The sequence below is a fragment of the Scylla paramamosain genome, chromosome 23, assembly GCF_035594125.1.
Source record: "Scylla paramamosain isolate STU-SP2022 chromosome 23, ASM3559412v1, whole genome shotgun sequence".
NCBI classification, from domain to species: domain Eukaryota; kingdom Metazoa; phylum Arthropoda; class Malacostraca; order Decapoda; family Portunidae; genus Scylla; species Scylla paramamosain.
In genome coordinates, this window is record NC_087173.1 from 6,692,986 (window position 1) to 6,705,485 (window position 12,500).

The window sequence follows — 12,500 nt, forward strand, 5'->3', positions numbered from 1 at the left end:
GGAAGGTCCATTTATGTTATTGTTGTTGTTGTTGTTATTATTATTATTATTATTATTATTATTATTATTAGTAGTAGTAGTAGTAGTAGTAGTAGTAGTAGTAGTAGTGAGATATATTCTACAGTAATAGTGTTAGTAGAATACTTAGTGGCAACAGTAATAATAACTTTGTTTTTAAAATTTATTAGGAATTTGTCTAACGTTTTTGGCGGCAACAGTTGCAACAGCAGTATTATTATTATTATTATTATTAGAAGTAGTAATAGTAATAGTAGTAATAGTAGTAGTAGCAGTAGTAGTAGTAGTAGTAGTAGTAGTAGGAGGAGGAGGAGGAGGAGGAGGAGGAGGAGGAGGAGGAGGAGGAGGAGGAGGAGGAGGAGGAGGAGGAGAATTAGTAGCAGCAGCAGCAGCAGTAATAGCGGCGGTGATGGAGGTGGCAGCGGTAGCGGTCGTCTGCACTTGACCGCTTTCCCTCTCGTTCCTCCTGCTCGCCGTCCACCAGTTCACGAGTCGTCCTCCTCGTGGCCAGTCGTTGCTATTGTTTTCTCGACCTTCTGAATGTCTCGAAGCTCTCCAGCCCAGGGAGTTGAACCAGTGGCCTCCCTTATTACCTCACCACATGTGCCCTGCCCCCTGAATGAGGTCACTGTATCTTGGTCACTCAGGCACCAGTGTGTGTGGCCTTGATGGCACGTGTTGACATGGTGCCTGGTATCGCGGTGAATTTGGTGCATGGAACAAGTGGGACAGCAGCCTACTGATAAGGAAGCTACCAGGAGAGAGAAAAATCTGATATTCCTAGTGTGAGATTTTTGTTTCGTGTAATCAAATTATGTTGAAAAGAATGAGATAAGGCGTTTGTTTATAAGCGTGTGCTTGTGGTATGGATGTCGGCAGTTTTGCAGGGACGTGGCTGAGGTGCAGGACTACCTGTGTGCAGTGACAGACTCAGGACACACTCACCACCAACACAATACCAACAGACTCAACACACCGCCAACACTCAATCCACGCTCACGCACACCGCACTTCACAACTTTGCCCTTTTGTTTTATTTCTTCAACCCTCCGAGGACTAAAGAACAACTATTGAAGGTATGTATGGTGTGTGTGTGTGTGTGTGTGTGAGGGGGGGATACGGAGTGGCGTTATTTATGTGTTAGTTCTTTCACACATTCATTCACTTGCTCTCCGCCTCATCTTATTCCCTTTATCATTCATTCACTCTTTCATCTCAGTGCCGGAGAGAGAGGCTTAATGATGAATCACACGTCACCTTTATAGCCTTGTGGTGATTAGTGGTAATGTGTGGTGATGGTGGTGGTGATGATAGTGTAGTAGTTAGTAGTGTGAGTAATAGTATTAGAAGTAGTGGTTGTATCAGTGTAAGTAGTTGTAGTTGTAGTGATGGTACAGTAGTAGTAGTAGTAGTAGTAATAGTAGTAGTAGTTCTGTAGTGTTATATGATGTAAGAAGTGGTGCTGTAGTGAGAGAGAGAGAGAGAGAGAGAGAGAGAGAGAGAGAGAGAGAGAGAGAGAGAGAGAGAGAGAGAGAGAGAGAGAGAGAGAGAGAGAGAGAGAGAGACCATGCTTGCTTCTCATTTTTCTCACCTTCATTACACCTGGGCCGCAATCACGCTAGCCGGGCCTTGCTACTTTTTGGGAGGACGAGGAGGGGGAGGAGAGGGAGAGGGAGGGGAAGGGAAAGGGAAGAGGAAGGGGAAGGTTAGGGAATGAAGAGGAAGAGGAGGAGGAGGAGGAGGAGGATGGTGGGAGATGAAAAAGTGGAGGATGTTGGTGTATACTCCATGTCATTAGGAACTCTCTCTCTCTCTCTCTCTCTCTCTCTCTCTCTCTCTCTCTCTCTCTCTCTCTCTCTCTCTCTCTCTCTCTCTCTCTCTCTCTCTCTCTCTCGTACCCTAAAAACAATAAGTACCTCAATGACCTTTTCATCTTTCCTCCAGACTCTCTCTCTCTCTCTCTCTCTCTCTCTCTCTCTCTCTCTCTCTCTCTCTCTCTCTCTCTCTCTCTCTCTCTCTCTCTCTCTCTCTCTCTCTCTCTCTCTCTCTCTCTCTCTCTCTCTCTCTCTTTATTAAATCATCACTTATTGAACCGAGTATGTATTTTTAGCGCCGCGTCTCACCACACAACGATTCAGTTAGTGGTGAAGGACGGCTGGAACCTCTCTTTCTTGTCACCCTTAGTACATCGAACTTGTACCCTTCAGACGACCTTTTTCTCCTAAACAACCTGGACTTACATAACAGCGTGGCCTTATTTACCCTTTATTTACCTGTGGAATTAATAGACAGGTGTTGATGCGTGCCTGAGATACTGACGGGGCTCTGCTGACGAAGGGAGGGAGCGTAAAAGGTTACTAGAATCTCCGTGGGTTTGGTAGTGAAGGAGGTGGTGGTGAAGGTGATGAAGGTGGAAGGTTATGAACAAGAGGAGGTGAAGAGGAGTGAGACAGTAAATGTACTCTCTCTCTCTCTCTCTCTCTCTCTCTCTCTCTCTCTCTCTCTCTCTCTCTCTCTCTCTCTCTCTCTCTCTCTCTCTCTCTCTCTCTCTCTCTCTCTCTCTCTCTCAGAACAGAAGAAAAAAGTTGAAGTCAGTCTGTAATCTCTACTGGCTCTCTTTCTCTACTCCCTACTCTCTATTCCCTCTCCCCTCTTTACTCTCCCTCTCTCTCCCTTCTGCCACCCACGCGCAGTAAGGAAGGGGCGAGGAGCAAGGGTTAGTAGTAATGAGAGAGCGGGACAGACGCCACCCACTCGCCTTGTTGACATATTATTAAGATGGGACGTGGTGGTGTCGCGTTGTTGACAGCCTGTTGTTCGACATGCCTGCCTCCCCAGCTCTTGTCTGTGGAAGGCTGAGGCGCGGGGGAGATGAAAGATGCCGTGTTTGTCTATCCGGTTGTGTGTGTGTGTGTGTGTGTGTGTGTGTGTGTGTGTGTGTGTGTGTGTGTGTGTTTCGTTTTCTTTGTTTATTCGCTTCTTCTTTGTCGATTTTCTCTCTCTCTCTCTCTCTCTCTCTCTCTCTCTCTCTCTCTCTCTCTCTCTCTCTCTCTCTCTCTCTCTCTCTCTCTCTCTCTCTCTCTCTCTCTCTCTCTCTCTCTCTCTCTCTCTTTCCTTGATGGTATTTGTTGAAGCTGTGTGTGTGTGTGTGTGTGTGTGTGTGTGTGTGTGTGTGTGTGTGTGTGTGTGTGTGTGTGTGTGTAAGAGAATCACTATTTAATTAATTTTTGATAGGTTTATTTTGAACATGCATCTTGAATGTGTGTATATATATATATATATATATATATATATATATATATATATATATATATATATATATATATATATATATATATATATATATATATACGAGTATATATATATTTTTTTTTTTATGTAACACTGATTTAATTTTGCTTGGTAAGGTAAATCAAGGTGTGGAAAACAAAATAAGAATAATGAAAAGGTCACTTGAAATCAGTCAAGTGATCATTAACTTACACAGGTGGACCTTGCACCTGTAGAAGGCGAAGGAGGAGGAGGAGGTAGAGAAGGAGGTGGTAAGACTGGTGGTTGTGGAAGAACAGGGGAGCAGTGATTTAATGTAGTTATGTGGAGAGAGAGAGAGAGAGAGAGAGAGAGAGAGAGAGAGAGAGAGAGAGAGAGAGAGAGAGAGAGAGAGAGAGAGAGAGAGAGAGAGAGAGAAGGGAGGAGGACGTGGTGATGGTGGCGGAGGTGGCGGTGATAGTGACGGGAGACGAGGTCGACGAAAATAGCAAGTAGCAGGAAGGTTTGAAGGAGGGAAGGCAGAGATAAGTGTTAAGGAGGAGGTGGAGGTGGAGGTGGAGGGTGACACGGTAAAGAGGCTTGGCCGGTGGAGAATACGAGTAGCAGGAGAGAGAGAGAGGCTGGGGCGAGGCAGTGTATTGATTTACTACTGCGCCCCTTCCTCGCTGCCTCGACCCCCTCCACCCGTGCTCCACCGCCCTCCACTCTCCTCCACTCTCCTCCACCGCCTCACAGTGCCCTCCGCCACCTCACAACCCTCACCTTACCTTCCCTATTTTTCCTTGCTTTTCACAATCTTGCCTCACTCTTCACAATTGCGCCCTTTATAATCCTGTATTTCTTTACAGTTCCTGGCTTACCTCTTGTTATCCACTCTTGCCCTTTACAACGTTCCTTTATCCTTCACAGCTCTCCTCTACCCTTTATAATCTTGCATCCCTTCTCAATTCATGCCTTTCCCTCTTCTTAGTCACACTTACCCTTTATAATCTGCCTTTTTTCTTCTCAACACTCAGTCTTTCTAGTTTAAGTCACTTGTACCCTTTTTAATTTCAGTCTATCCTCACACAACCCTCCCTTTATTTTTCACAGCCTTTTCTTTTTTTTTTTTTTTATATATATCGGTGCCTCACTACTCGCTATCCATGTGTCCCTTTGTAGATAAGGCAAGAGCTTTCCTTTATCACTTTATTCTGCTTCCTTGTATTTCTCGTCTCTACATTCCTGTCATCTTGTATCCATTCCCTGTCCTTACCCCTTTGTCTCTACTATTTATACCCTTTTTGTATGTTCTTCCCCCTTTACCTATTTTCTTCAGTATAAAGGCGTGTGATAAGTATGTAACATCTAGTATTTTCTTCAGTGTAGTATTGTGTTCAGAACCATCACCTCAACTTACTTCTACCGCCACTACTGCCACTACTACTACTATTACCACTGTTATTACTATAGCTGTAACCACCACCATTGTTACTACCACAAAGATACACAACTAGTATTATCATCATCATAACCACCATTACTACAATTACTACCATTACCTCTACCACTTCTTTTACTACCATCTTACCACCACCACCACCACCACCACTATACTGTAATCTTTATCATCACAAAATACTAAATGACTCTTTCTATTCCAGACTGGCGGAGATTTGGATGTGCGGAAGCTGAAGGTAAGTTACTATCTACTACTACTATTCATTAACCATCACTACTATTTTTTTTTTTACTATTTTGACTATTCTATTACATTTCGTCCGTTCATACTTGAGGTGAAAGGTAGAAGGGAGAGAGTAGATCAAGAGGGGGAGAGTGAGAGGAGGAGGGAGAGTAGCTAAGAGTAAGGGAGAGGAAATTAAAGGGATATTAGTCTAAGGGGAGGTCTAGTGGTCAGTGGTGATGGGGAGGGAAGAGGGAGAGGGAGGAAATTTGTTGAAAGGAGGAGAGACGAGAGAGGAAGGGAGAAATATAGTTGGGGAATCAGAAGGAAGGGAGAGGGAAGGGAGAGAAAATAGGCAAGAGGGCACAATAAGGGAATATGGAAGGGAGGGAGAGGAAATGGGAAGAAATACTGAAAAGAGGAAAGGAAAGGAGTAATAGGCACAGATGAAAGGGGAAGGAAAAGGGAAGAGGAAAGAAGAAATAGGGCCAGAGGAGAGAGAAAGGGAGAGGCAGGGAGGGGAAATAGGCACGAGGGAGAAGGGAGAGGAAATGTGCCTCAGGGAACGTGATTTTTTTAGACCTAGAGACACGTAGAGGTTCCGAGCCCTAATTTTCCTCCACTCCTTCCTCCTCCTCTCCGTTACTCTTATCTTCTTACTTTCTTCCTTTCGTCCTGTTCCTCTTTCTGTTCTCTCTCTCTCTCTCTCTCTCTCTCTCTCTCTCTCTCTCTCTCTCTCTCTCTCTCTCTCTCTCTCTCTCTCTCTCTCTCTCTCTCTCTCTCTCTCTCTCTCTCTCTCTCTCGCTTGTTTGCATTGCGTTTGTATTTGCGTATTTTTTTCCCCTTCGCACATTGTTTGGCCTTGGCCTTGCTTTTGTGGAGGGTGACCTTGGCAGTGGTGCTGTACTGCTCACACACACACACACACACACACACACACACACACACACACACACACACACACACACACACACACACACACACACACACACACACACACACACACACACACACACACACACACACACACACACACACACACACACTAGAACGTCGAAAAATCTCGGAGTCAATTATTTTTATTTCTTTTGGTTCTTTCATTCACTAAAATTTGAATTCTTTTTATATTTAACTTCATGAAAAGTTTAATTTACTAAAAAAATGTCCCTTAGAATTCATGAGAAACCCTTTAGATTTGATTAAAGAAAAAATACATGAAGAAACGCATCCATTTAGGACTTGTGAGAAAAGAGCCTTTGTAATTTAAGAAAAAAACACACCTTGGCATTAATGAAAACACCTGTGGAATTTTTAAAAAGATCCTTTGGAATTAATGAAAGAAGACTTTAGAATTCATGGCAAAAAAACTAGACCTTATTTGGAATTAATGTATTAGACGTCTTTAGAATTCACGACAAAGACTTAAGAATTCATAAATAAAATTAGACTCTTAAAAAAAAGTAAAAGAAAAACAATTGATCCGTATTGACATTCTCTAGAGACTGCACGAAATCCATGGAAAATTGAACCTCCCTTTGGAAATCATGAAAGAGATAGATCGCGGTATTTGGAAATCATAGGAAATAGATTCCCTCTGTGGAAATCATGGAAACAGATCATCTTTCGGAAACATTGAATTATAAACCTCCTTTTCAAAATCATGAAATATTAACTTCTTTGGAAATACTGAAAAATAAAAAAAAACTGACACCTTTTTTTGGAAATCATGAAAATACATAATCTTTGGAAAACATTAAAAATAAACCACCCTTTGAGAACCACGAAATATATACCCCGGTCTTTGAAAACTATGAGAAATTCACCCCTTTTGCAAAATCTTGAAGAATCCGAACCTGAAAACTCAAAAGAAAACGAAATCTCCCTAAAGAGTCATGAGGCATTCACATTCACCTCGACATTCCGTTTTCTTTATTCCCGCTGACAAGTTCTCCGGTGTAGTTTGTCACATGGTTCCCTCCTTCCCTTCTTTCCCTCTCCTCTCCCGTCCGTTCTTTCCGTGGCTCCAAAGGGTGGTGCCAGGGATACACTGCTGAGTCATCTCCTCCTCCCGGCCAGACAGACAGGCGGACAAACAGAGAGACAGATAGACTGACGGGAGATAGACGTACAAACGCTGCCTCCTCCTCTTCTTCTTCCTACTCCTCTTCCTCCTCCTTCTCGTCGTCGTCTTTCTGCTTTTTCCTCCTCCTCCTCCTCCTCCTCCTCCTCCTCCTCCTCCTCCTCCTCCTCCTCCTCCTCCTCCTCCTCCTCCTCCTCCTCCTCCTCCTCGACGTACACACGCTTCTTCTTCCCCTTCTTGTTATTGTTATTCTTGTTTTGATTTTTGTTCTTTTCTGTTCTTGTTCTTGTTCTCGTTCTTGTTATTATGCTTCTATTTCTGCTTCTACCTCCTCCTCCTCCTCCTCCTCCTCCTCCTCCTCCTCCTCCTCCTCCTCCTCCTCCTCCTCATCATCATCATCATCATCATCATCATCATCATCATCATCATCATCTCTGTTCCCTCCTTAAACTCTTCAAGAAATTCAACGTTTTCTCAACATTGAAATCTTATCGTTTCTCTCTTTTTTTTTTTATCATCACTATTTTCAACGGCTTGTGAACTCGCACATATTATGAAAAGTCAGATTTACGTATGTGTGTGCTTAGTGTATCATTATAATATTTTAGTGTATTTTGTGTTTAATTCTTTGAGGTGAAATATTTTTTTTAACTTTTATTTATTTACTTTTTTATTGAATTCACTTTTTTATCTTTTTATTTCTAATCGGAAGGTAATCTGATTAATGAATGTTAATGGAGGAACTTGGTTAGTGAGAAGAGGGAAAGGAAAGAGGAAGCAAGGAGAGAGAGAGAGTGAAAGCAAAAAGAAAAACTGATAAAAGAATAGTCAGAGAGAGAGAGAGAGAGAGAGAGAGAGAGAGAGAGAGAGAGATTAATGTAAAAAAAGAAAAAGGACGAGTGAAAAAAATGGAAATATTAAATAGATGGAAGAGAATAAAAACTAGAATACAAAAAAAAAAATAATGAATGAAATAGAAAGAGAGAGAGAAAAGAAAAAAAAAATGATTAAATGCAAGATTTCGACGAAGAAAAGGAGGAAGCAGAACACCCAAGAAGGAACGAGACAGAGAGAGAGAGAGAGAGAGAGAGAGAGAGAGAGAGAGAGAGAGAGAGAGAGAGAGAGAGAGAGAGAGAGAGAGAGAGAGAGAGAGAGAGAGAGGTTGCCATTGTCACAGTGCTCCCCCTCTCGGCAAGGAGTTCTGGCGATATGAATGCAATATTATGTGTGTTTAGGAGTGGCCTGAGTGTTTATTATGACTGCAGATTAGGGGAATAAAGTGCTGCCGGGCGTCATGGAGGAGGAGGAGTAGGAAGAGCAAGAGGAGGAGGAGGGAGAGGAGGAGGAGGAGTTCTGCTCATCTCCTTCTCTCTCCTTGACCTCTCTGTCTCTCTCTCTCTCCCCCTCTGTAATCCCCCATTTGGCCATTTTTCCTCCTCCTCCTCCTCCTCCTCCTCCTCCTCCTCCTCCTCCTCCTCCTCCTCCTCCTCCTCCTCCTCCTCCTCCTCCTCCTCCTCCTCCTCCTCCTCCTCCTCTTCCTCCTCTTCCTGTACTATTTTGGACCTCGAATTCCTCTCAACAAGATTCAACCGATTATTTTCTCTCTCTCTCTCTCTCTCTCTCTCTCTCTCTCTCTCTCTCTCTCTCTCTCTCTCTCTCTCTCTCTCTCTCTCTCTCTCTCTCTCTCTCTCTCTCTCTCTCTCTCTCTCTCTCTCTCTCTCTCTCTCTCTCTCTCTCTCTCTCTCTCTCTCTCTCTCTCTCTCGCCGGCGTGCGTAAGCTTGCAGCACTTATGTAGTTTCTTACCTGTCTCGGAAATGTGTCTGTCTGTCTGTCTGGCACTCTAAATACACCACATCTGCTCCTCCTCCTCCTCCTCCTCCTCCTCCTCCTCCTCCTCCTCCTCCTCCTCCTCCTCCTCCTCCTCCTCCTCCTCCTCCTCCTCCTCCTCCTCCTCCTCCTCCTCCTCCTCCTCCTCTTCCTCCTCCTCCTCCTCCATAGTTTCATCTTCCTCTTCTCCCACTCAATCCTCCTCTTCCTCTTTCATCTTTCTTCTCTTCCAGAAACTCTCCTTATTACTGTGGTGGTGGTGGTGGTGGTGGTGGTGATGGTGGTGATGGTGATGATGGTGGTGTGCATAATTCATTACCACCTTTATGTGTAATGAAATAGAGGCGAGGTTGCTTTGTCTTCTTTCTACCACACGGGATCTGTCTCTTTTTCTCTTTTTCTCTTTTTCTCTCTCCTTTTCTGTGCTATCTTTAATTTATTTTTCACCTTTCGTGCCAGTCACTTGTTTTTTTTCTCTCTCTCTCTTTCTCTTTTTTTGATCTTTTCTTTTTACTTTTCTTAATGTCTCAGTAGTGTATGCTCTCTCTCTCTCTCTCTCTCTCTCTCTCTCTCTCTCTCTCTCTCTCTCTCTCTCTCTCTCTCTCTCTCTCTCTCTCTCTCTCTCTCTCTCTCTCTCTCTCTCTCTCTCTCTCTCTCTCTCTCTCTGGCAGTGAAGTAAGGTATGAGAGAGCAAGGTTATGGTGAAGGGGAAGAGAGAGAGAGAGAGAGAGAGAGAGAGAGAGAGAGAGAGAGAGAGAGAGAGAGAGAGAGAGAGAGAGAGAGAGAGAGAGAGAGATAAATGCTTACTTCTTCCTTTCCTTCATCTCTTCCTTCACTCTCCTACCATTTATTACTCTCTCCTCTTCTCCCCTTCCTTCACATCTCCATCTACGGTAGCTCTCTCTTTTCCCTTTCTCTCCCTCTTCCCTTTCTCTCCCTCTTTCCTTTCTCTCCCTCTTTCTAATATCCATCATACATTTCTCTTCTGTCTTCTCGTAACCTACCTCTCTTTGCCGGCTCTCCTCTCTCATCCCCTTACTCTCCCCCGCTCTCCCCCACGCTCCTTCTGCCTCTCTCCCTCCACACTGGCAGGCATCCTTGAAGGGCTTCCCAAAACCCTACAAACGGTCGGTAAAAAGAAAATACAATATGTGGGAGACGCAATCTTGTAGGGCATGGCGAGCCGGAGTGAGGTAACGGTGTGTGTGTGTGTGTGTGTGTGTGTGTGTGTGTGTGTGTGTGTGTGTGTGTGTGTGTGTGTGTGTGTGTGTTCGGTAACTCGGTAACACACACACACACACACACACAGAAACATGTACACATACACACGCATAAACAAAAAGGACATTACAGGCTTGTCTCAGTTCTATAAAGTACAAATAAGTAAATATACTAAGGGAAACACAAATACAAGCATCTGACTTTTAATTAAATTGTGTGTGTGTGTGTGTGTGTGTGTGTGTGTGTGTGTGTGTGTGTGTGTGTGTGTGTGTGTGTGTGTGTGTGTGTGTGTGTGTGTGTGTGTGTGTGTGTGTGTGTGTGTGTACCTGTCTCTTCTAGTACACTTAAACACACACACACACACACACACACACACACACACACACACACACACACACACACACACACACACACACACACACACACACACACACACACACACACACACACACACACACCATACTCCATGAACTTCATATGAACGACACTGAAGAAAAAAGAAAAAAAAGAAAAAAAGAAAAGAAAAAAAAATCCACCCTCGTTTCGTTTTCTAAATCTTTGTATCTCTTAGGTTACGTTTTCTGAGTCTTGTTATCTCTCATTTCTCCTGGCCTTAGATTACCAGCCCCGTGTTCTCTTCCACTACTAACTTGCACACTGAAAGCTTTGGAAAGAGGCAAGTTTCAGGTCAGTGTCACTTTTAGGTCACAGGACTCAGAGTTGAATTGTGGCTTGATGTTCTGATTCGTTTTGTGTTTTCTTTCTCTCCCCCTCTCTCTCTTTTTTTTTTTTTTTTTTTTAGTAGTAGTATTTTTATTCGTTTTTGTGTTACGATTGGATTATACAAGTTAAATTTGCTTTTTTTATACTTTTTTTCTTTCCTTTTTTTTTTTATCTCCGTTTGGTTTAAATGTGTATGGTTATATTAGTAGTAGTTTTAATGGTGGTGATGGTGGTAGCTGTTATAGTGATAGTAATAGTAGTCATAGTAGCTGTAGTAGTAAGAGCAGGCAATATTAGAATTACCAACAGTAGTAGTATAAGCTGAACAATAGCAGCAGCAGTAGCAATAGGAGTAGTAATGAAAGTAGTAACCGCAGTAGTAGCAGTAATAGTGGTAGTTGAGGTAGTAAAAGCGGCGGCGGTGGTGGTGGTGGTGGTGGTGGTGGTGGTGGTGGTGCAACGCTCAGCTCCACTTCCTCCTAAATCTCGTTAATGGAAGTCTTTAATTAGTGGAATGGATAACGTTTTAAAGCATCACTCTTGTTTCCTTTGTTTACTTTATTCCAAAAGCATTTAAAACTCTCTCTCTCTCTCTCTCTCTCTCTCTCTCTCTCTCTCTCTCTCTCTCTCTCTCTCTCTCTCTCTCTCTCTCTCTCTCTCTCTCTCTCTCTCTCTCTCTCTCTCTCTCTCTCTCTCTCTCTTCTTTCGTGTAGTTCCTAATTTAAACGTAAGCATTAAGTAGTTCAGCATTTCCGACGAAAATATATGATGCAGTACTGATCATTTTGAATCCATGTAATTCCTGTAGAGTTTACGTGTGAATTTTCTACGTCAGTTTAATTTTCTGTGATTTTTTTTTTATTTCGTTCAGTACGTACATTTTCTGTTTTCCCTTTTATGTATACGAATTCACAGGAAAGGAATGTTTTTTTTTTTTTTCGTAATGGATGGTTATAAAGAAAAATTGTTATGGAGATTGGGTTAAATTTACGTTCAGATATTCAGGAAGTGGTGGTAATAGTAGTAGTAGTAGTAGTAGTAGCAGTAGTAGTAGTAGTAGTAGCAGGAGTAGTAATCTTCCTGTTTTATTGTTCTTTTTCATATATTTTCATTCTTTAATCTGTTGTCTTTCTTGTAACTTTTCTATCTCTACAAATTTTCGTTTCCTTTTCACAGGAGTTTTACAGTAGTAGTAATAGTAGTAGTAGTGGTAGTAGTAGTAGCAGCAGCAGCAGCAGCCAGCATAATAACACTAAACCTGATACACTGACGATAAAAATAAAACGTAAAAGTGATGTAAAAATAACTTACACTTTTACCAATCACTTTAAAGGTAGTCTTGGGTTCCCTTCTATCAAATTTCACTAACACACACACACACACACACACACACACACACACACACACACACACACACACACACACACACACACACACACACACACACACACACACACACACACACACACACACACACACACGAGGAGGAGGAGGAGGAGGAGGAGGAGGAGGAAGGAAGGAAGAAGACAGGGAACATGATTGCTTAAAAAATTTGACACATCACTCATCCCTCCCTTCTTACCTCCCCCTCCTCTCTCTCTCTCTCTCTCTCTCTCTCTCTCTCTCTCTCTCTCTCTCTCTCTCTCTCTCTCTCTCTCTCTCTCTCTCTCTCTCTCTCTCTCTCTCTCTCTCTCGTC

General features: G+C 43.0%; 1 protein-coding gene across 19 annotated transcripts in view; it reads left to right on the forward strand.

Annotated features, from left to right (window-relative positions):
• The window catches only part of LOC135112084 (plasma membrane calcium-transporting ATPase 3-like), a 229,423-nt gene that overhangs the window by 137,890 nt on the left and 79,033 nt on the right, over window positions 1-12,500 (forward strand). For 18 of the 19 annotated variants that reach the window (XM_064026012.1, XM_064026024.1, XM_064026011.1 and 15 more), the window contains one exon: window positions 4,932-4,964. The gene's annotated coding sequence lies outside the window, so the exon portion shown is untranslated. Of the gene's footprint in view, window positions 1-895; window positions 1,095-4,931; window positions 4,965-12,500 lie in introns of those variants that run through there. The other variant, XM_064026014.1, reaches the window with a different exon arrangement.